General features: G+C 37.8%; 1 pseudogene; it reads left to right on the plus strand.

Moving 5' to 3' along the window:
- The first annotated feature begins 9,280 nt into the window (after positions 1-9,280).
- LOC123596416 lies at positions 9,281-20,814 on the plus strand (annotated as a pseudogene).
- The last annotated feature ends 681 nt before the right edge of the window (positions 20,815-21,495 follow it).

Consider the following 21,495-nt stretch of genomic DNA (forward strand, 5'->3'; position numbering starts at 1 on the left):
GCTCTCTTAACCTTCAAATAACTTAATCTATTCATTAATGGACAATACAAAATATACTGACTTGTTAAATGCATTTGGCTAGGAAGCTAATCTCTGCTATGCTGTGCTCTATAGCTTTTATCAATTGAATTATATGCATACCAAAAATCAGTTGCATTTTTCCCAAGACGCATTACATCATTGTAATTATCATTGTAATTATGTGATTTAACTAAATATTGCATAAACAAATGAGTGAGTATATTATAGAGGACAGCTGTTTCTGTGAGTGCTTTTGAAATTCAATAATAATGAGTTTCTAAAAAGTTGCTGCTCAATTAAAGTGGGAAAGGCAACTCTAAAAGTCTGAAAAGTTTGGTAGAATAGAAGGATCTTGAGCTCACCTTGTCCAATGGACACAATGAGGCAATATCTACACCCACGCAACTAACTAAAAATTCCCTGAAAAACAACAGAAGAGATTTTCCACAGCTGGTCATAGAGAGATGGCAAAATCAAGGGTAGGAGGGCCAAAGGTGCAGTCAGGAACCAAATCTCCAGTGTGACTAAACACGAATGAGTACGGAGGAGTGAGGGGATTAAACCCCATACGACACACCCCCAGCCCTGGGGACCCACACTGAGAAGACAAGTCCTCATGACATCTGACTTTGAAAATCAGTGAGGCTTAACTCCAAGAATGATGGAGGATGATAGAAAACTAAGTCCCAGACCTTTAAGAACCAGCAAGCTCAATAACTAGGCAGAAGACACAGCACAGAAGCAGCAGTTTAAAAAGTGCCTGAGTTATACATGATGGGGCTTCAGTGACCAAGAATGTGTGCTGCAGGGGCAGGGATCTACAGGCGATTTCTCTGGGAATAAAACTGCTTGGGAGTGCCATTTTCCCAAGACTGCCCCCAGACTATATAGCTGGATGCTTGTAGGAGCCAGTGCTAACATTCTCCATCTACCTTGTCAGCACTGTACTCTGAAAACTGTAAGACACTGATGAGAGAAATTGAAGATGACACAAACAAATGGAAAGATACATCATGCTCAGGGATCAGAAGAATTAATATTATTACAATGTCCATACCACCCAAAGCAGTCTACAGATTTAATGTGATCCCTATCAAAATATCAACAGCATTTTCACAGAACTAGAACAAGGAATCCTAAAGTTTGTATGGAATCACAAAAGACTCCAAATAGCCAAAACAATCTTGAGAAAAAGGAACAAAGTTGGAAGTATCACAATCACAGATTTCAAGATATACAACACAGCTGTAGTAATCAAAACAGTGTGGTACTGGCACAAAAATAGACACATCAATGCAACAGGATACAGAGCCTAGAAATAAACCCAGATCTAGATGGTCAATTAATCTATGGCAAGGGAGGAAAGAATATACAATGGGAAAAAGACAGTCTTCAATAAATGGTATTGAGAACACAAAACAGCTATATGCAAAACAATGAAACTGGACCACTTTCTTACATCATACACAAACATAAACTCAAAATGGATTAAACACCTAAATGTGAGACCTGAAATTGTAAAACTCCTAAAATAAAACACAGACAGTAATCTTAGACATGGGCTTAGCAATATATTTATGAATATGTTTTCTTGGGCAAGGGAAACAAAAGCAAAAATAGACCATTGGAACTACACCAAAATAAAAAGCTTTGCATAACAAAAGAGACCAACAACAAAATGAAAAGGCAGCATACTGAATGAGAGAAGATATTTGCAAATGATATATCTGATAAGGAGTTAATATCTAAAATATATAAAGAACTTATATAACTCAATAGACAAAAATTAACAATCTGATTAAAAATGGGCAGGGGAACTAAATAGGCATTTTTCCAAAGGAGACATACAGATGATTGACAGGCACATGAAAAGATGCTCAATCTCACTAGTCATCAGGGGTATGCAAATCAAAACCATAATGAGATATTACTTGATAGCTGTAGAATGGCTAAAATAAAAAACACAAGAAATAATAAGTTTTGGCAAGAATATGGAGAAAAGGGAATCCTTGTGCACTGTTGGTAGGAACGTAAATTGGTACAACTACTGTGGAAAACACTTTGGAAGTTCCTCAAAAAATTAAAAAGAAATATCATATGATCTGGTAATTCCACTACTGGTATTTAACAAAGAAAATGAAAACACCAATTTGAAAAGATATATACACTCCTATGTTTACTGCAGCATTATTTACAATAGCCAAGACATGGAAGTAACCCAAATATCCATCAATAGATGAATGAATAAAGAAGATGTTGTATATATATGCAATGGAATATTATTCAGCCATAAAAAAGAATTAAATCTTGCCATTTGCAACAATTTGCATGGACCTAAAGTGTATCAGGCTAACTGAAATAAATCAGAGAACAATAAATATTATATTATTTCATTTATATGTGGAATCTAATAGAACAGTTTATTTTTTTTTTTCAAAAAAATTTGAATGTTTATTTGTGTGAGAGAGAGAGAGACAGAGAGAGAGAATGAGAGAGAGAGAGAGAGAGAGAGAGAGAGCATGAGTGGAGAAGGGGCAGAGAGAGAAGGAAACACTGAATCCGAAGTAGACTCCAGGCTGAGCTGTCAGCACAGAGCCCAATGTGGGGCTCAAACTCATGAACTGTAAGATCATGACTTGAGCCAAAGCTGGACACCCAACTGACTAAGCAACCTAGGCGCCCCCGAACAGGTTCTTATATATAGAGAACTAATGAGTGGTTTCCAGGGGTGAGACAGGTGGGAAGATTGCTGAAACAAGTGAAAGTGATTAAGAGGTACAAGTTTACAGTCATGAAATAAATAACTCATGGAGATGAAAAGTATAGCATGGGGTATATAGTCAATCATATTTTAATAATATTGTGTGGTGACTACACTTACCATGGTGAGCACTGAGTAATGTATAGAATTGTCCAAACACTATGTTGTACACCTGAAATTAATATAACATTGTATGTGAACTATCCTTTAACTTTAAAAATGGACTTTAAACTGACTTCAATTTTGGATATGTCCACCAACTCACACAGATAAATTGGCACAGGATGGAAGCCTCTGCAATCATTGTCTGATCATTAAGGTATGAAGACACAGGATCAACCTCTAGGAGCCCAGGTTAAACAATAAAAACAAAAATAAGAAAAACTGAGCAGATATACTGGTGGCCAAGGTGGAATAGAAAAGTAGATAAGATGACTTGGCCAGTTCATGTCAGTCAGCGTTTGTTCCTGACCACCCCATTTCTTTTAACAGCTCATGAACAGATACGCAGGTAGGGATGGATGCCATTCATGGGCCCAACAGTATTGGCTTCCTCTCATGAAAGCTGATCCTTGCACCACCACTGCTGAATGTCTGATCCACCAGAAATAGAGATCAACGCTGATCCCTTGTAATTGTATCATATCTCAAGAAGACCAACCAGTCAGTTGCTGGCAATTTGATTATAAATCAAACTCCTATTCTGAAGAGGCAAAGATTCATACTGACCAAATTTCACACTTATTCTGCATATGGATTTGCTTCCCCTGCTTAGTTTTTCAACAAGCACTATTTCTCAAGGGCTCTCAAAATCTTATCCACCAACAGATCCTATAAAACATTGCTGAGGCCCACCTTACAACAAAGGTGAACGATGGGTCCCACTGATTTTACCATAAGCCACACCCTCTAGAAGTTACCAAACTCTTGAAGGTATAGTGGAGGCAACGGTTTGGAGATAACATATTTTAATAATTAGAGTGTAATCTTCAGAATGAGGCATATAAATTTTAAAAGATGGCCATTATGTGGTGCTATGTTCCCAGCTGATGAAGACACAGGTTCAGAACTGCTGTGTTAAAACTTACCACAAACTTAGGAGCTTCAAACAACACACATTTATTATCTCACAGTTTCTGTGGCCAAGAGTCTGGGCACATCTCAGCTGGATCCTCTACTTAGAGTTTTATGGGGCTCCAGTCAAGGCATCTAGTTTGCATCTGCAGTTAGAGGCTTTACTGAGGAAGAATCTGTTTCCAAGCTCACTATATTCATTTCCTAAAGCCTCCATAACAAAATATAGAAACTAGGTGGCTTAAAACAACAGAAACTGTCTCATTATTCTGGATGCTAAAAGTCTGAAATCAAGGTGTCAGCAGAACCATCCTCCCTCTGAAACCTGTAAAAAGAAATATTTCCTTGCCTGTTCTACCTACTGATGTTTTCTGGCAATCTTTGGCCTTCCTTGATTTGTAGATCCATCACTCCAATTTCTACCTGTGTCCTCACATGACTACCTTCTCCCTGTGTGTTTTTCTTCTTACCTTGTAATCAGACATAATGAATTATGTCTACTATACTCCAGTATAACCTTACCTTAACTAATTACAACTGCAATCACCCCATTTCCAAATTACATCATATTCTGAAGTACTGGGGATTAGGACTTCAACATATCCTTTTGAGAGGACAATTCAACCAGTAACACTCACTCAGGTTGTTAGAATTCATTTCCTTGTGGTTGTAGGATTCAGGTCCCTAGCTTCTTGCTGACTGTCAGCCATCTCCCACAGTTCTAGAGGCTGCTCACAGTTTTCCTGACATTTGGGCTTTTCCAAAATGGCTGTTTATTTCATCAAGCCATCAAGAAGAATCTCTCTAGTATAATCCTGGAAGTGATACCTGTGCTAGGTTGCCTGGAACTTAAAGGTAGTCTTTTGTCTTGATGCCTTACCTCTCTACCCAAAGGTGGAGCTTGAAGGGTCTCAAGTCCCATGGACTTGTCTCTAACACTTTTTCACCACATACTAAGGCACAAGCTTGGTGCTGAGCCACCTATTTGGCTTCAAAAATTTGCTGTGTTCTCAGCTTCTCTTCCACCAAAGTTAATTGCATTATGTGAGAAATTTAAGAAGGCATTCAAGTTAATTTTTCCCCCAATTTTTATTTAAAGATCCTGGCAATAGTCCTTTCAACTATACTGATTTTCTGGTTAAGTTCTGTGGTCCCTTCTGCATTGTAAACATTTTTTATAAACCCCTTACTTAATTTAAAATCTTTAGGCCCTCTACCAGAATGAGTGATTAAAAACTTGGCATTTGTGTCCTTACTGCATTCTACTCTTCCAAAAACGTACTTGAAAACTGGTTACAAAGCATGCACCAAGATTGACACACCCTTGACTTTGAACTCACAGACAACTCTAAGAGAAATGTCTTGGGAATTCCCTAAAATTCTAAGGGTAGCAGACTATGTCACCTCAGCATATGGTTATAGAAGATCAGGACATGCCACCCCAAAATATGCCACTTTTGTATATTATTTTGAGCTGTAATCACTTGAAAAACAGCAGATGCAGGAAGAGGTTTCCCTTAAATTTCCCTTATCTGCCTAAAGACAGATCTTCAGATTCTCCAAAAGAAATGTAATTTTCATAAATTTCTTCCTTGGCTATTCCATCAACCAGAGAATATTGACCCTTATCAAGGAGAGGGGACTAGAAGTCAACACATCCCCCAAACTTTGTCACAAACCATCATACCTCCCATTGATTCTTCTAAGGGGCCATTCATCTTTCTCAAGTTCATTTATTCTCCCTTAAGAGGACCCTTTCCTTTCCCTGTGAAGATGGTATTTAAGCCTGATTACTAAGCCACCATGAGTTTGAATTACTCATTTTCCCTGGGCATCTCCCATGTATACATGAAGTAGACATGTTAATAAGCTTCTGTTTGTTTTTTCTCTTGTCAGTCTGTCTTTTATTACAGGGGTCTCAGCCAAGAACTCAGAAGGGAGGGAAAATTATTTTTCCTTCCCTGTAAACTTATGTTTTATTTTTCAATATTCATACTTAAAACATTTGCCTGATACATTTTTCATGGTTCAAAATTATTATCCCCAGACTTTTGCCTCTCCTTAAAAACTCAAAAACACTTTGGATTTTAGTACGTAGGATAACAAAGAACACAGAGTTTTCAAACTAATTTATGACTGGTGGTTTCAAGTGATCTTCCTAAGGCATAAAATGGTGGCCTTCTAACCACAACTGGTCTGGCTTATTTATCTCTCCGCCATATCACTCGTGGATATGCCTTTTATTTTTAACAAAAGCAATTTATCTTGCAAGAATTCTTAAGAATCCTTGCCAAACAACTTGTACTTCCAAAAACACTGTACAGGTGACATGTCCTATGGGAGGTTTTGGAAGAAAACCAAGGTAAATTTCCAGTATAGCATACTTCTGTTTCTCTGGTTAAAGAATTTATCTCAATTGTTACTATCCATACTGTGTACTTTACTTGAAGGGATTTTGTAAACTAAATTATAATGTGTGCTAAGTCCATTTTTCCTCATTGGCACATTCTGTTAACAGTTTAAACAATATAATGAAACATTCTTTCTTTCAGAATAATGGATACTTTGATTTAGATATAAATTTAGATTTATACATATGCCATGTTCAACTATCTTGATAGTAGTATCATCTGCTTCCCTGCTAATGTCATTCTAGCATTTTTGCTTCTACTAAGGAAAGAAGAGAACTGAAATCCATAATTGCAGGAATCAAATCAGCCAGGAAAACAGACACATATACATAGGCCTTTACTTTGTATTAGTTTCCATAAAGTGGTAGAAATGTGGAAGAGGTTTTTCTATTCTATTAAATTATATTCAAAATATATATAGTTTTAGTTTATTTTTATTATTTATATTTTAGTTAACATGCTGTGCAATATTAGTTTTAGGAGAATTCAGTGATTTATCACTTACATACAATACCCAGTGCTCATTACAGTAAGTGTCCTCCTTGGTGCCCATCCCCCATCTAGCCCATCCCCCCACCTCCCTCCCTCCATCAACCCTCTTTAATTTGATTTTTTTAACATTTATTTATTTTTGAGAGACAGAGCGTGAGCGGGAGAGGGGCAGAGAAAGAGGGAGACACAGAATCCAAAGCAGGCTCCAGGCTCTGACCTGTCAGCACAGAGCCCAACAGGGGGCTCGAACTCATGAACCATGAGATCATGACCTGAGCTGAAGTCGGATGCCCAACTGACTGAGCCACCCAGGAGCCCTGTCCCTCTTTAGTTTTAAATGCTTGGAGCATCTCATATGACCACTCACTGCCTGTTAGCAGTCACTTTCATCACAGACTCTCTCCCACAACTCCTCACTCATTTAACCTTTGCTTCTTCCCAGTAGATTTTTTACTTGGTTTGTGTTTTGTGTTTCTGTCTAGTTCTGTTATTGGATAGGGTCCAAAGTGTGTGTGCATGTGCATGTGTGTCAGTGGAAGTTAGGATAGCACCGAGGGAAACAATTACATCCTGTAGTGGAGCTGGGGAGGTGGGGAAAGTCTGATGGTGATCTATCCTCAGGGTCTATATATAAAAGGTATTAATACTTTTTACCCTGGCAAGATTAAATCCTGTATGAATATTTTCTTATGTATTGATGCTAAAATAACTATTCCACATTGTGTTGCAGTATGAAAAGCCATTCTCTGTATCCTATCTGGCCTTGTTTAGCTGTAGTCTTTCACATCACAATGACTATTGCCTATTGAAATGATGAAAGCGCATCCTTGATCTGGCAATTAAGAGTAACCCTCTTTTGGTGACTTTCTTAGAAACAGTGGATGATAAACTCCTGCTTACTCAATCTATTTGCCATCCAGTGAGTCCATCTTTGGTTTCAGGACATCAATCTCCTTGAAGGTACTAGACAGATTTGTTGTACATAGAAAAGCATAGGAAGCATCTGTAGGGCTTCATAGTTACTCCTGTAAGTTAGCTAGTGATTGTTATATAAATCTGCGTTTAAAACCAGGTATATTATCAGGTGCCTGGGTGACGCAGTTGGTTAAGCATCTGACTTTGGCTCAGGTCATGAACTTGTGGTTTGTGGGTTCGAGCCCTGCATTGGGCTCTGTGCTGACAGCTCAGAACCTGATGCCTGTTTTGGGTTCTGTGTCTCCCTCTCCCTCTGCTCATTCTCTGTCTCTCAAAAATAAATAAACATTAAAAGAATTAAAAAAAAACACGTCTATTATTTAAGGCAAAATAATTTGAGGAACATTTTTTTAACCACCCTGAACCTCGATTTCCTAGTCAGTAAACAAGGAATACAAAACAAGAAAAAGATATTAATGCCAACTATGAACTAAGACAGATAACATAAATAAATCATTTGGCACAGTGCCTGAACTCCAACAGCCTTGTTTTCTTGAAGATTTTGATGCCATCTGTGCCTGTCTTGGGCCTATTTGCCTTAAGATCCATTTCTTGTAATTTCCTTGCTCTGCTCTGTGGGGCAGAAGGCTGGCTGACTCTGCAGTCTCCTCTGTCACCCAGTGTCTAGAGGGGTCTGCCCAGTGGAGGATGGGAAGGTGACAAGAAGGAAGACACACACCTTTCCATGCCTCAGGCTAAGTGTCTAGAAGCTACCACAGCTCATGTAATGGCTCAGCGCACCCTGGACAGGCTGCTGTAGTCCACCTTCTGCTGTGTGACTTGCCTCCTGGACTCTGGTAACTCACTTCCCATTGTCCCTCTGATCGGGAGGGTGTGGGGGGGGAAGTAGCTGCCTGCAGCTCTTACTCAGAGTTGCCTCTTGTCTTCCATGTAGTGTCTTTGCTCTTCTATCATTTGGGTAATGAAATGCTTATGTTGAAATTTCCTCTTTCTTAAAATCTCAAATGCTTTCTGCTTTCAGATTTGACCTAGTATTAGTTTTCTGTTGTTATAGACCAAATTACTCAAATTTAACAGCTTTTAAGAAGATTCATTATCTCATAGTTACAGGTAAAATTCCACATGGACTCCACCTGATTTCCTACTTGGGGTCTCACAAGGCTGAAATCAAGGTGCCGGCCAAGGCTGTGCTCTTATCTGGATGCTCTCAGGAAGAATCTGCTTCCAAATTCATTCACATTGTTGGCAGAATTCAGTTACTCACGTTACAGGTCTTCATTTCCTTGCCTGCTGTCAGCTAGGGGCTGCTCTCAGTCTCTACTTCTCACACCACCTAGCTCCTCCAACTCAGCAATAGAGATCATTTGTTCCTCATGTCCAACCCCTCTCATGCTTTGAACATCTCTGATAGCCTCTTCTGACCACAGCAGGAGAGAATTATCTGCCTTCAAAGGGTTCATGTTATTAAGTGAAACCCACCTGGATAATCTCTATTTTAAGGTCAACAGATTAGTAACATTAACTGCACTGCAAGACTTCTTTTGCCTTCGAAGGTAATTCAGTCATAGGAACAACACCAGGGAAGATGGTCATCATAGAATTTTGCCTTCCACAGACCTTAAGTGATCCATTACTCAGGCACTTGCCAGGTTTGAGTCCTTGAGCCAATCGTTTAACCTCCAGATGCCTGAGATTCTTTATGTATAAATTATTTATAAATAAGAGAGATAATCTGATTGCTAATTTTCTAGTTCTGTAATGCTACCATTTTGTGACCAGAGACTAGCATTACCTGCACCAGCAAGGTTTTTCTCTCTTCTCTTGTGGGGTCCCCCTTTCACTGGGGAGCATTTTGATTTCATTTTGAAAAGGGGGAAATTGTGTTTTATTAAAAACATTTCTTAAGTATAAGCATGATAAAAATATTTACATTCAAACTGTATTAACATCTATATTTAGGAATGAATTGGTACTTCTGGTGCTTCCCACTGCCTCAGGTTCTGACCTGAATCAGTAAGTCCCTATGTCAGTGTTCAGGGCAATGCCCTGATGTGATGGTGAGCTGAAGACTATAGAGGGGCCAGTCTGAGAAGGGTAGTTAGAAGAGACCTCAGTCTCAGATGACAGTACCAGACCTGAGAGAGCTCAGACATGCCACAGAACTTCTCTGAACTTCAGTTGTATCATTGGTAGAATGAAGAACTTAGAATAGGGGGCTCATAGTTTCCTTTAAGTTTTAACAATGAACCGTCTTCCTCCATCTTAAACCCTTGACTGTAATAAAGCATAGCACCTATGTGTATATTGATATAAGGTTTATTAAATTCTCAAAAGAAAGCTGAATACTTTATGTAGTATCATTTGAAAATTCATTTCCATTAAATGATTTCAGTGAATAGTGTTTGGATGCTACGATTCATCACTACTCCCCCCCTGCCACCACTAGTCTTTCTAATTTTTAAAAGTGTATAGTAACACGCCATAATATGGCAGTCATGCAATGCCCTCTTCTGGCTGAAGACCAAAGCACAACCTTTCTCCTTGTTCCAGCATTATCTGGAAATTTACATGTTCTTTTCTATACATTTACTTTGTAGTGTATGTTTCAACAATTTTAAACCTAGTTATTTCTTGTCAATTATAAAAATGAATGTGTTTTATTGATTATATAGGCATTCACCGGCCTAACTTAGTTTAATAAACATAGGCAGCCTTTTTTTTTTTTTTTTTTTTTTTTTTAATTTTGGAGCATAATCTATCTAGTTGGGATATTTTTAGTGATAGAATTAATCAATTTACAAGATCCATATTTTACATTGCATTTGTAAAGGACAAAGTGATGAAAGTGATGGATAAGTTCTAAAACAGCTTGGTATTGTTATAATTTTTTTCAGTATATTTGATTTTCTGACTCTATGTGTGCGAACTAGCTAAATGATTGGCGTTGCTCACTAATTGAGACAAACTATACTGAGATACTATTTTGCCATTAATTTTCTTACAGTTTTGACCATCTTAAACAGTAATTATTAGCCCTTAGGACCATGTCAGAATCACTTGGAGGTATGGTGGGATGGCTAAATTTTGTCTAATAATGAAATATATTATTCAGATGTGTTGACACATATTGATAGCCTTATACTTAGGGTTAATGATTTATCACCCAAATCTGTACACTTTGAGGGTGAAGAATCATTATTAACAATTATATCAGGAGACCAGCCTAAATCAGGGCTATTGCAGGCAAAACAGCAGTTGGTCATGATATTTATATTACAAAAATGTATCAACTGGAATAGTGGAAACCTGGGAATTATTCCTAAAATTCTGTATTTTGTATTTCTATTTTCAATTGTGTTCCAATCTTCAGTTTACACTTTCTGTTTATAACAAATAAAAATTGTGTTCAACTTCATATTCTCCTTTGGAGACAGATGGCCTAATTTCAAATCTTGCCAAATTACTTAATTTTTCTGTGCCTCAGTTTTCTTATCTGGTAGATGGTAATAACGATAGTACCTACCATATAGGGTTGTAACAATTAATGAGTAAATATGTGGGTAACATTTAGAACGATACCTGAAGCATAGGAAACCCTATTATTAATAATAAAATTACCGGAGAGTGTTATGCTAAGTGAAATAAGCCATACAGAGAAGACAGATATCATATGGTTTCACTCTTATGTGGATCCTGAGAAACTTAACAGAAACCCATGGGGGAGGGGAAGGAAAAAAAAAAAAAGAGGCTAGAGTGGAAGAGAGCCAGAGCATAAGAGACTCTTAAAAACTGAGAACAGGGGCGCCTGGGTGGCTCAGTCGGTTGAGCCTCCGACTTTGGCTCAGGTCATGATCTCACGGTCTGTGAGTTTGAGCCCCGCATCAGGCTCTGTGCTGACAGCTCAGAGCCTGGAGCCTGTTTCAGATTCTGTGTCTCCCTCTCTCTCTGCCCCTCCCCTGTTCACGCTCTGTCTCTCTCTGTCTCAAAAATAAACGTTAAAAAAAAATTAAAAAAAAAAAAAAGAAAGAAAAGATGATTTGAATTAAAAAAAAACAAAACTGAGAACAAACTGAGGGTTGATGGGGGGTGGGAAGGAGGGGAGGGTGGGTGATGGGTATTGAGGAGGGCACCTGTTGGGATGAGCACTGGGTGTTGTATGGAAACCAATTTGACAATAAACTTCATATATTGAAAAAAAAAAACACTCTTGGGGCGCCTGGGTGGCGCAGTCGGTTAAGCGTCCGACTTTAGCCAGGTCACAATCTCGCGGTCCCTGAGTTCGAGCCCGCGTCGGGCTCTGGGCTGATGGCTCAGAGCCTGGAGCCTGTTTCTGATTCTGTGTCTCCCTCTCTCTCTCTGCCCCTCCCCCGTTCATGCTCTGTCTCTCTCTGTCCCAAAAATAAATAAATAAACGTTGAAAAAAAAATTAAAAAAAAAAAAAAGAAAAAAAACACTCTGTACACCTTAAATCCACACAAGTTTATTTGTCAACTATATTTCAATAAAAAAGAACTTGTTAAGAGAAAAAAAAATAATAAAATTACTAATTTCTGCAAGTGAATGATAATATATTGAAACTTTTATAAAGTATGACCATTTTAGAGGTTGTACATTTATTTCAGGAAAGCAGCCTCTAAGATGGCCACCAGTGATCCTTGCCTCCTGGTGTTTAGGCCGCAGTGCAACCCTCTCCCCTTCAATGTGGGCTGGACTTAGTGACTCATTTATAATGCAAAAAAAAAGTGATAGAATTTCACTTCTGAGATTAGGTCACAGAAAGCCTGTGACTTCCCTTTTGCTCTTTTTTCCTTACTCTTTCCCCTCTCTTAGATCCACTGCTCAAAGAGAGAAGCAAGATGCATGTTGGGAGCAGCCTCACGGAGAGACCCATATGGTAAGAAACTGATGTCTTTGGCAAAAAGTCAGTGCGGACCTGAGGCCTCACAATACCCGTTTCCAGTAGCAAACAGTAATTGAAAGATATTCAAAGAATCAAATTGTAAATAGTAGGGAAAATGTGATTCTTTAGTTTCTATACCAAAAATTTAAGAATAATCCATCTCTGTTCATAAACAAAATCATTGGAGTTTCAAAGTTAAAAGTGTCTGTCTGTGCCTGGAAACAAAGAGATACTTAGTTATAAATACAGCCTTCATAGAAATTCTAGTATGTAAATGAAACTGAAAGCTTCATGTCAATTTTGCCACTTGATGGAGCCATAATGCAAGAGAACACTTCAAAAACCATCATGTTTACCTGGGGGAAATCTTTATGACAAATGTGGATAAAATGTATAATTCTAAGTATTAGTTGGGATCATTCTAGTGATTACCTTCCACTCTCATCAAGAAATTTCTATAACATATCAAAGAAAAAACTGCACATAATAATCCTGAACTGTTCGTGGAGGATAATTTGCTAATTTTTATTTTTAATCTAGAAAATTTAAGAAAGGTTATTCCTTGGGAAACATATATTTATACAGGGAAAGATATAATGTAACAAAATATAAAGATGAATATTAAGGCTTCTAAATATCAATGTTTTGATATTATGAGAAGGAAATGTGAACCTTCCTGGAGAGCTAGGCTTACAGAAAGATACTTGAGTCAAGCAGTGATAGAGGAAAACTGATATTTTTTCAAGGAAAAAAGACCCAAAAGGTGGAAGTGTTGGTCACAGACAAACATAAAAGATTCATAGTCTCATCCTTGTAGCCCCCATTCCTTATTAGAACCATTATATTTGCTAAACACAGGTCCCAGATCCCTTATCTAAAAATTTTGGAGCCAACTGTGCTTTATAATTCACAACTTTTTAGATCTAAAAAAAGAAATATGGTATCTATATCATATAGTACATGACATTTTCAGCAATATCTGAGGTAGCGCCCCTTAAATAAATATGTTGTCTCAGGCTTGTTTCTGTAAGAATCAGACTTTGAGACAGAGGTCCAGGGAAGGATATACACTAGGCTATGCTCTTGGGACCAAAACCTAGAGAAGAGAAGGAGGCAGGACTGGGCAGAGGGGAATGTTAATTCAGTTCCAACACAGGCTTTAGGCAACCATATAGGAAGTTCTTGATTTGATACAGTCCTCTAGAGTTGTCTCAACTTGGAGTAGGGAGGATGAGTCTGCATGACCCCTGTGTTGATCAATCATTGGTTATAGGCTGCTGACGGAAAAAAAGGATAATTTTGGGTGTTGCTGTTTTCTTGAGACCAAAGAAGGCTGACATTTGGAGGCCTTTTTTTCTGGAAACCCCCTAGGAACTGAGAGAATAAATCCTTCATTCCAGTGCTATGGCCCAGACCACCATTGCCAAGATTTCTGAACCCCAGATCACCAAGCCCTTCTCAGGAAAAGGTTTTTGAATTCTTCCACTAACCACCAAAACTTGTCAAGGGGCACCAAGGGTACCCAATGATTATTTGAGTATTAAAAATATTGTTCCCTGCCTTCTTTGTATTACTGCTATTGATGAAAAGTCTTAATTTCTCTTACTAATATACTACCATTTGCATTCTGGTCACTTGCAAGGTAAACATGGAATATCTAGGTGGCAATCATTAGCATATAGTTTATTTTTTTCTTTTTTTAAATTAATCTTTATTTATTTTTGAGAGAGAGAGTGTGAGCAGGGGAGGAGCAGGGAGAGAGGGAGGCACAGAATCAGAAGCAGGCTCCAGGCTCTGAGCTGTCAGCACAGAGCCTGATGTGGGGCTCGAACTCACAGACCTCGAGATCATGACCTGAGCCGAAGTCGGACGCTCAACCGACTGAGCCACCCAGGTGCCCCTCATTAGCATATAGCTTAATAGGGCTCTTGCTGTGTGTCTTGGTGGAAATGTTCTCGCTTTGAGAGAAGATCACACAGACAATGAAGCAACAGAAAAAGAAATCAAGGAATCAATCCCATTTATAATTGCACCAAACCCCATAAAATACCTAGGAATAAATCTAACCAAACAGGTGAAAAATCTATACACTGAAAAGTATAGAAAGCTTATGAAAGAAACTGAAGAAGACACACACACACACACACACACACACAAATGGAAAAAGATTCCATGCTCCTTGATAGGAAGAACAAATATCTTCAAAGCAATCTACATATTCGATACTACCAAAGCAATCTACATATTCAATGCAATCCCTATCAAAATAACACCAGCATTCTTCACAGAGCTAGAACAAATAATCCTAAAATTTGTATGGAATGAGAGAAGAGCATGCAGAATGATAGGGATGAGAAGCACAAATTTGCCAAGGGATTCACTGAGAGTGATAATAAGTGGAGCTAATCCTGTGTCTACACTTTGGTTCATGGACCCAAATATTCTTCTTACTGGGGACACAGCATCATATAAAGGTATTTGAATTAAAGGGACACCATGTCTTGAAGAAAACAGTGTCATTGTAAAGCATCTTCTGGAAGCTAGCACTTTAACTTTGCCTTCAGCAGGTTATTCAACTGCTCTATCTGGCCAGCACCTTCCAAATGGCATGATAGGCTATATGAGTAGTGGACCATATGTTATGGACCAGCTGCAAACCCCCTGTTCTATAAAATGGGTCCTTTGATTTGACCCAATATTATATCTTGTTTTGTAGTGATGGATCATAGGTTTTATAGACCCTGGGACAGAGGTGCTGGCTAGGGTTCCATCCATAGGAAACACAACTACATAACCATAATCTGTATCTATTCTTATCAAAGTGAAGTATTATCTCTTCCAAGGTGGGGTCCAATGTATTCAGCTGACCACCAAGTAGCTAGTTGGTGCCATATAGAGAGCTCAGCTATGGTCTCTCCTGCTGACAGGTTGGACATTCTAGGTCTTTGGCAAGTAGCAGCCCATACTATTGGCCCACGCATAACCTGTATTTCTGTCATCCCCATGGATACTTCTTTTATGTATCCATTTTGTCAACACTGAGATGGTTGATTACTAGCCAATTCAGTTTTTTTTAATCAGGGTGTTTATTAACTCTTCCATAGTGTTAGATTTCTGTTGCCCATTATGGTGTGATATAAAGGATCTCCACAGTGTACAATCATTTTCATATGTCCATCTACATGCCTCTACCCAGAACTCTTTGAAACTGATCTTTCATTTCATTTCTCTTTCCAGGCCCCTGATCAGCCAAGCCATTTCCCATTTCCCATTATTCCATACATATACTAAGCTTGGGCCACCTTTCTATCTACATAAAGCAGATGACCAGGGCACTATCTGAACCTCTGCTCAATCAGATGATCTTCTGTCACCACTATCTTACCCTCAATGAAGATACAGTGTGGTTGTCATCTATTTCTGTCTTGTATCTACATACCAAGAAGACCCATTCAAGAACCCAAACCTTTCCATCACTAGCTATGAGGGATCTCTGTTGCAACCATAGGTATGAACAGAGGAAGAGGCACTAGTACAACAGTGGCAGATGACATGAGGGTCATTATAATCAGTTACGTGCACCAGGCTTCTGACGGCTAACCAATGCCACTGGCCTCTATTCTTTTGGGGATATTCATTTTTATTATTTTTAGTGAGTTCAGTCCTATAGCACCCTCTCCTGCCCCAGTCTGCAGAAGAAATCCATCACCTAAATTCTTAGCAATGTTGGTGCTCCTCTCACCAATCTGATCCTTACTGTGTTGGAAAATCATGTATCATGTGAGATCTTTAATTTTTTGGCTTTATTAATAATAGTTAAACTGAAACAGAATAGAGAGCCTAGAATTAAACCCATACATACATGGTCAACTGATTTATGACAAAGGAGCCAAGACTCTTTCCTGGGGAAGGGCAGTTCCTTCATTAATAGTATTGGGAAAACCTGACAGCAAAGGAGTGAAATTGGATCACTATCTTATACCATACACAAAAATGAACTCAAAATGGATTAAAGACATGAACTTAAGGCCTGAAAACACAAAAATCCTAGAAGAAAACACAGGCAGTATGCTTCTCAATAATTTTTATGATCTGACACTAAAAGCAAAGGCAGCAAAAACAAAAGTTAAAAAGTGGGACTACATTAAATTAAAAATCCTTTGCATGCCAAAGGAAATCATCAGCAAAATGAAAAGGCAATTTATTGAATGGGAGAAAATACTAGCAAATTATATAACTGACAAAGAGTTAATAGTCAAAATATATAAAGACCTCATACAATTCCATAGCAAAAACAAATAATTTGACTTAAAAATGGGGAAAAGAGGGGTGCCTGGATGGCTCAGTTGGAAGAGCATGCAACACTTGACCTCTGGGTCATCAGTTTGATCCCCACGTTGGGTGTAGAGATTACTTAAATAAATAAGTATTTAAAAAATTAAAAATTAAAAATGGGCGGAACATCTGAATAGACATTTTTCCAAAGAAGACATACAGATGGCCAACAGACACATAAAAAGGTGCTCACCATCACTGATCATCAGAGAAGTGAAAATCAAACCACAAGGAGGTATCACCTCAAAATAGGATGAGAAAAAAAAGCTGTTAGAATGGCTATTACCAAAAAGACAAGAAATAACAAGTATTGGCAATGATGTAGAGAAAAGGGAACCCTGTGCACTGTTGCTGGGAATGTAAATTGGTGCAATTATAATGGAAAACAGTATGGAAATTTCTCAAAAACTTGAAAATAGAACTACCAAATGGTCCAGCAATTCCACTTCTGGATATTTATCTGAAGGAAATGGAAGCACTATCTCAAAAAGATATATGCACTCCCATATTCACTGTACTACTATTTCCAATAGCCAAGACATGGAAGCAACCTAAGTGTCCACTGATGAATGAATGGATCAGGAAAATGTGATACACACATACATACTAAAATATTATTCAGCCAAAAAAAAAAAAAAAAATGAATGAGATGCTGCCATTTGCAACAGCATGGATGGGCCTTGAGGGAATTATGCTAAGTTAAGTAAGTCAGCCAGAGAAAGGCATATAACATATAATCCCATATATATGTGAAATCTAAAAACAAAAAAACACATACACAAACAAAAACCTCTACTCACAGATACAGAAAATAGTTCGGTGGGTGCCAGAAGTGGAGGGTAGGAGAGGTGAAATGGATGAAGGGAACCAAAAAGTACAAACTTCCAGCTATAAAATAAATATGTCTTTGGATATAATGTGCAGCATGGGGACTGTGTTAATAATACTATATTTTATATTGAAAAGTTGCTAAGAGAGTAGATTCCAAATGTTCTCATCACAATGAAAAAAACTAATTATGTGTGGTGATGATGTTACCTACAGTTATTGTGATGATCTCTTCATAATATACAAATAGTAAATAATTACATTGTTCACCTAAAAATAATATGCTACAGATCAATTATATATCAACTAAAATACATAATTAAAACTATAAATGTCCTTATGTCAGTTCAAGTAAATTTCTGTTGTCAAATAAATTTGCCAAAAAGAAAAATAACTTGAATTTCAGAGATGTTTATACTTTTGGAATTGTGGATAAGGTATTGTTAGAGAAATCCAGAGAAACCTCTCTATGGGATTCCTATGACAACCTTCAATAAATAGGGTGTCACATTCATATACCCAGAGACAGCAACACATCAGTGGTACTTTTTGTTCTCCACAGTTCATGCCCATCCTCATATGTCTATCAACATGTCTCTATCCCAGACCTCCTCCAACCTCCCTCAAGATCTTTTAATACTTCTCTTTCCAGGCCCCTGATGAGCCAAACCATTTGCCATTTCCCAAGTTGCCACATATGTACTAAACTTTAGTTTAGATATAGTAGTGGGTGACTCTGAAACATAGGGGCAGGGACAGAAGTAGATTGGCTACTGGGGTCTCATGTCATAGCAGATAATTGCAACCACTCACCTATGATCCTGACCAACATGGAATAGGAGGATTAGCACAACCATAGTAGGAAGTTGGAAGACTGAGAAAATCCTCTTTACCTAGTGGCTACTAGCTGACAACACAGATACTGGTTAAATAATTAAACAGAACAAAATAATTGTGTAAGTTATTTCAAAACGCTTATCAAAGATGTAGAAGGAAAAAAAAATTCTAAGAACTCTTCAGTGTTCATTTGGTAGATGTTGTTACCTTAAAGTCAATTTATTTAAAACCAAACAAAACAAACTTTGAGACTCAGAGGTACGGCATGCCCACGTTTATATTTTTAGCACTGGAACATTTTCTCAATCTCAAACTTTGTAATCATCTGTGACTTTTATATCTCTTCAGATCCTACATTCAAGCAATGCTCATCATGTTTCCCTTAAAGAGGCTTCTGACATTTATTCATGATGCTTTCTTTTCATCTCTTGTTTCTGACTGCAGACCCTTATTTAATTTTTTATTATGAACTAATGTTCTAATTAGGCTTTCCCTCTCTAAACAAGCCTGCCTACCCTTGCAAGATTAGTTTTTCTGAAAATCTATTTTCAACAGTAAACTTTTGACCCAAAATTATAAAATACATAAATAAAAATCTTCTCGTCAATTAAACAAGTTTAATTGTTTGTTTAATTTAAACAAGTTTAGAAGGAAATCCCCAAAGTGAGAAAGTTTATTTACAGCATGTTTGAGTGATTACTTTTTAAGCTGGGTACTTCAAAAAGGAGGCTTGTAACTTAGAAGCAAAAGACAAAGTCTCCAAAGAAAAACAGGAAAATGTCAGAAATGGTCATTCGCAAATGAAGAAGTATAAATAGACAATGCACAGAAAAGAAATTATAAGTTGATAATTATGAAAATGTAAATTAAAATACAACTCATGGGGCCTCTGGGAGGCTCAGTCTATTAACCATCCAACTCGATTTTGGCTCAGGTCATGATCTCACGGTCGTAAGATTGAGCCCCAAGTCTTGCATTGGGGTCTGTGCTGCTGGGTGTGGACCTACTTGGGATTCTCATTCTCCATCTCCCTCTGCCCTCTTGCCTCACTCACTTGCCTGCAGATGCGTGCATTCTCTGTCATAAAATGAAATGGAATAATGAAATGAAATGAAACATTAAAAAATAAAATAAAAATAAAATAAAATGAAATAAAATATTAAAAAATAAAATAAAATACTAAAAAAATATTAAAAAATAAAATAATAAAATAAAATAAAATAAAATAAAATAAAGCTCATTACCTTTCTATACTACCCAGAGAGGGGTCCATATGGTGTTTCGGGTTCCTCTCATAAATTAAAGGGAAAGTTTCATAAGTTTGATGTCCCACAAACAAAAAAGGAAGATGTCCTCAAATCCGTTGCAGAAGGAACCCACTAAGATAGCACCAGACTTGACTTCCAAATGGAATAGTACATCTATAAAGGAAAAGAGATAGCATCTATATCATAAACCTGAAAAGAACCTAGGAGAAGATTCTGTTGGCAGCTTGTATCATTGAAAGCTCAGCTGATATTCGTGGCATATTCTCCAGGAATACTGGCTGATGAGATGCACTAAAGTTCGCTCTTTGCCGCTGGAGCCACTTCTATTGCTGGCCACTCCACTCATGGAACCTTTCCCAGCCACATTCAGGCAGCCTTTAGGGAGCTGCGACTTCTAGTGGTTACTGATCCTGGGGCCCACCAGCAGCCTCTCACAGGGGTATGTTGTGTTAATCTGCCTATCATTGCTCTCGGTAACACAGACTTTGCTCTGCACTATGAAGACACTGCCATGCCATTCAACAACAAGGGAGCTCATTCTGCAGGCCTGATATGGTAAATGCTGGCCCAGGGAGCTCTGAGCACATGTTACACCATCTTCCTTGAATATCCACAGGAGGTCATGCCTGTTCTCTACTTATAAAGATCCTGAAGAGAGTGAAAAGGAAAATCAGGTGGAGATTGAACAGGCTGTATCAAGAAGGAATTTAAGGGTGAATGGATTGCTCCAGCTCCCGAAATTTACTGCTAATTCAACCTAAAGTCTCTGACTAGTCTGAAGGTGTACAGGTTCCTTTTGTGCCTATTGAGTAGTTCCCTACTGAAGACTGAAGCACTCAACGGGTCACCAAAGACTGGTCTGCAACTCCCACTGCTCAGGCCACTGAATGGGTAGAAAGAGCCCCTGAAATTTTAAATTCTTCTTCCACAGACTCTTGGCCAGAAATGTAAATAAGGGTATTGAAATGTTTCTTAAAAAAAAAAAAAAAATTCAGCCCATTATTAATTGCTGTCATGTTGGTCAAGATTACAAAGAATGATAATATCCATTATCAGTGAAAGGGAGAAAACAGATCCCCTCATGAACACTACTGAATGGAATGTAAATTGATACAAATTTTCTAGAGAAAAATTCCATAATATGTTCTTAAAACTTTTCAATTTTAAAAGATATGTTCTTTGATCTAGGGTTTACATTTCTAGAAATTTATCCTAAGAAATAATAATGCATTTGCCCAAGGTAGATCTATAAACATGCTTGTCTCAAAAGGATTTATGCCTGAAAAATGAAACAGAAGAGAAAAACAAACAAGCTGGTTTAAAGAGCTGTGTAATCTTTATATGGTACAATACTGTGTGCAATCATCCAAATGATAAAATAGAATATATTATAGACTGGGAAATATATTTAGAGTCTTAGATAACAAAACAAAATAATAACTAATATGTAATTTATGAAATCATATAAAGAAAATATGTATAAATAGAAAAAAGTGTCGAGGTGCCTGCATGGCTCATTCGGTTAAGCGTCTGACTTCAGCTCAGGTCATGATCTTGCAGTTCATGAGTTGGAGCCCCTCATTGGGCTCTGTGCTGACAGCTCAGAGCCTGGGGCCTGCTTCAGATTCTGTG

Source organism: Leopardus geoffroyi, chromosome B1 (genome assembly GCF_018350155.1).
Source record: "Leopardus geoffroyi isolate Oge1 chromosome B1, O.geoffroyi_Oge1_pat1.0, whole genome shotgun sequence".
Classification (NCBI taxonomy): Eukaryota; Metazoa; Chordata; class Mammalia; order Carnivora; family Felidae; genus Leopardus; species Leopardus geoffroyi.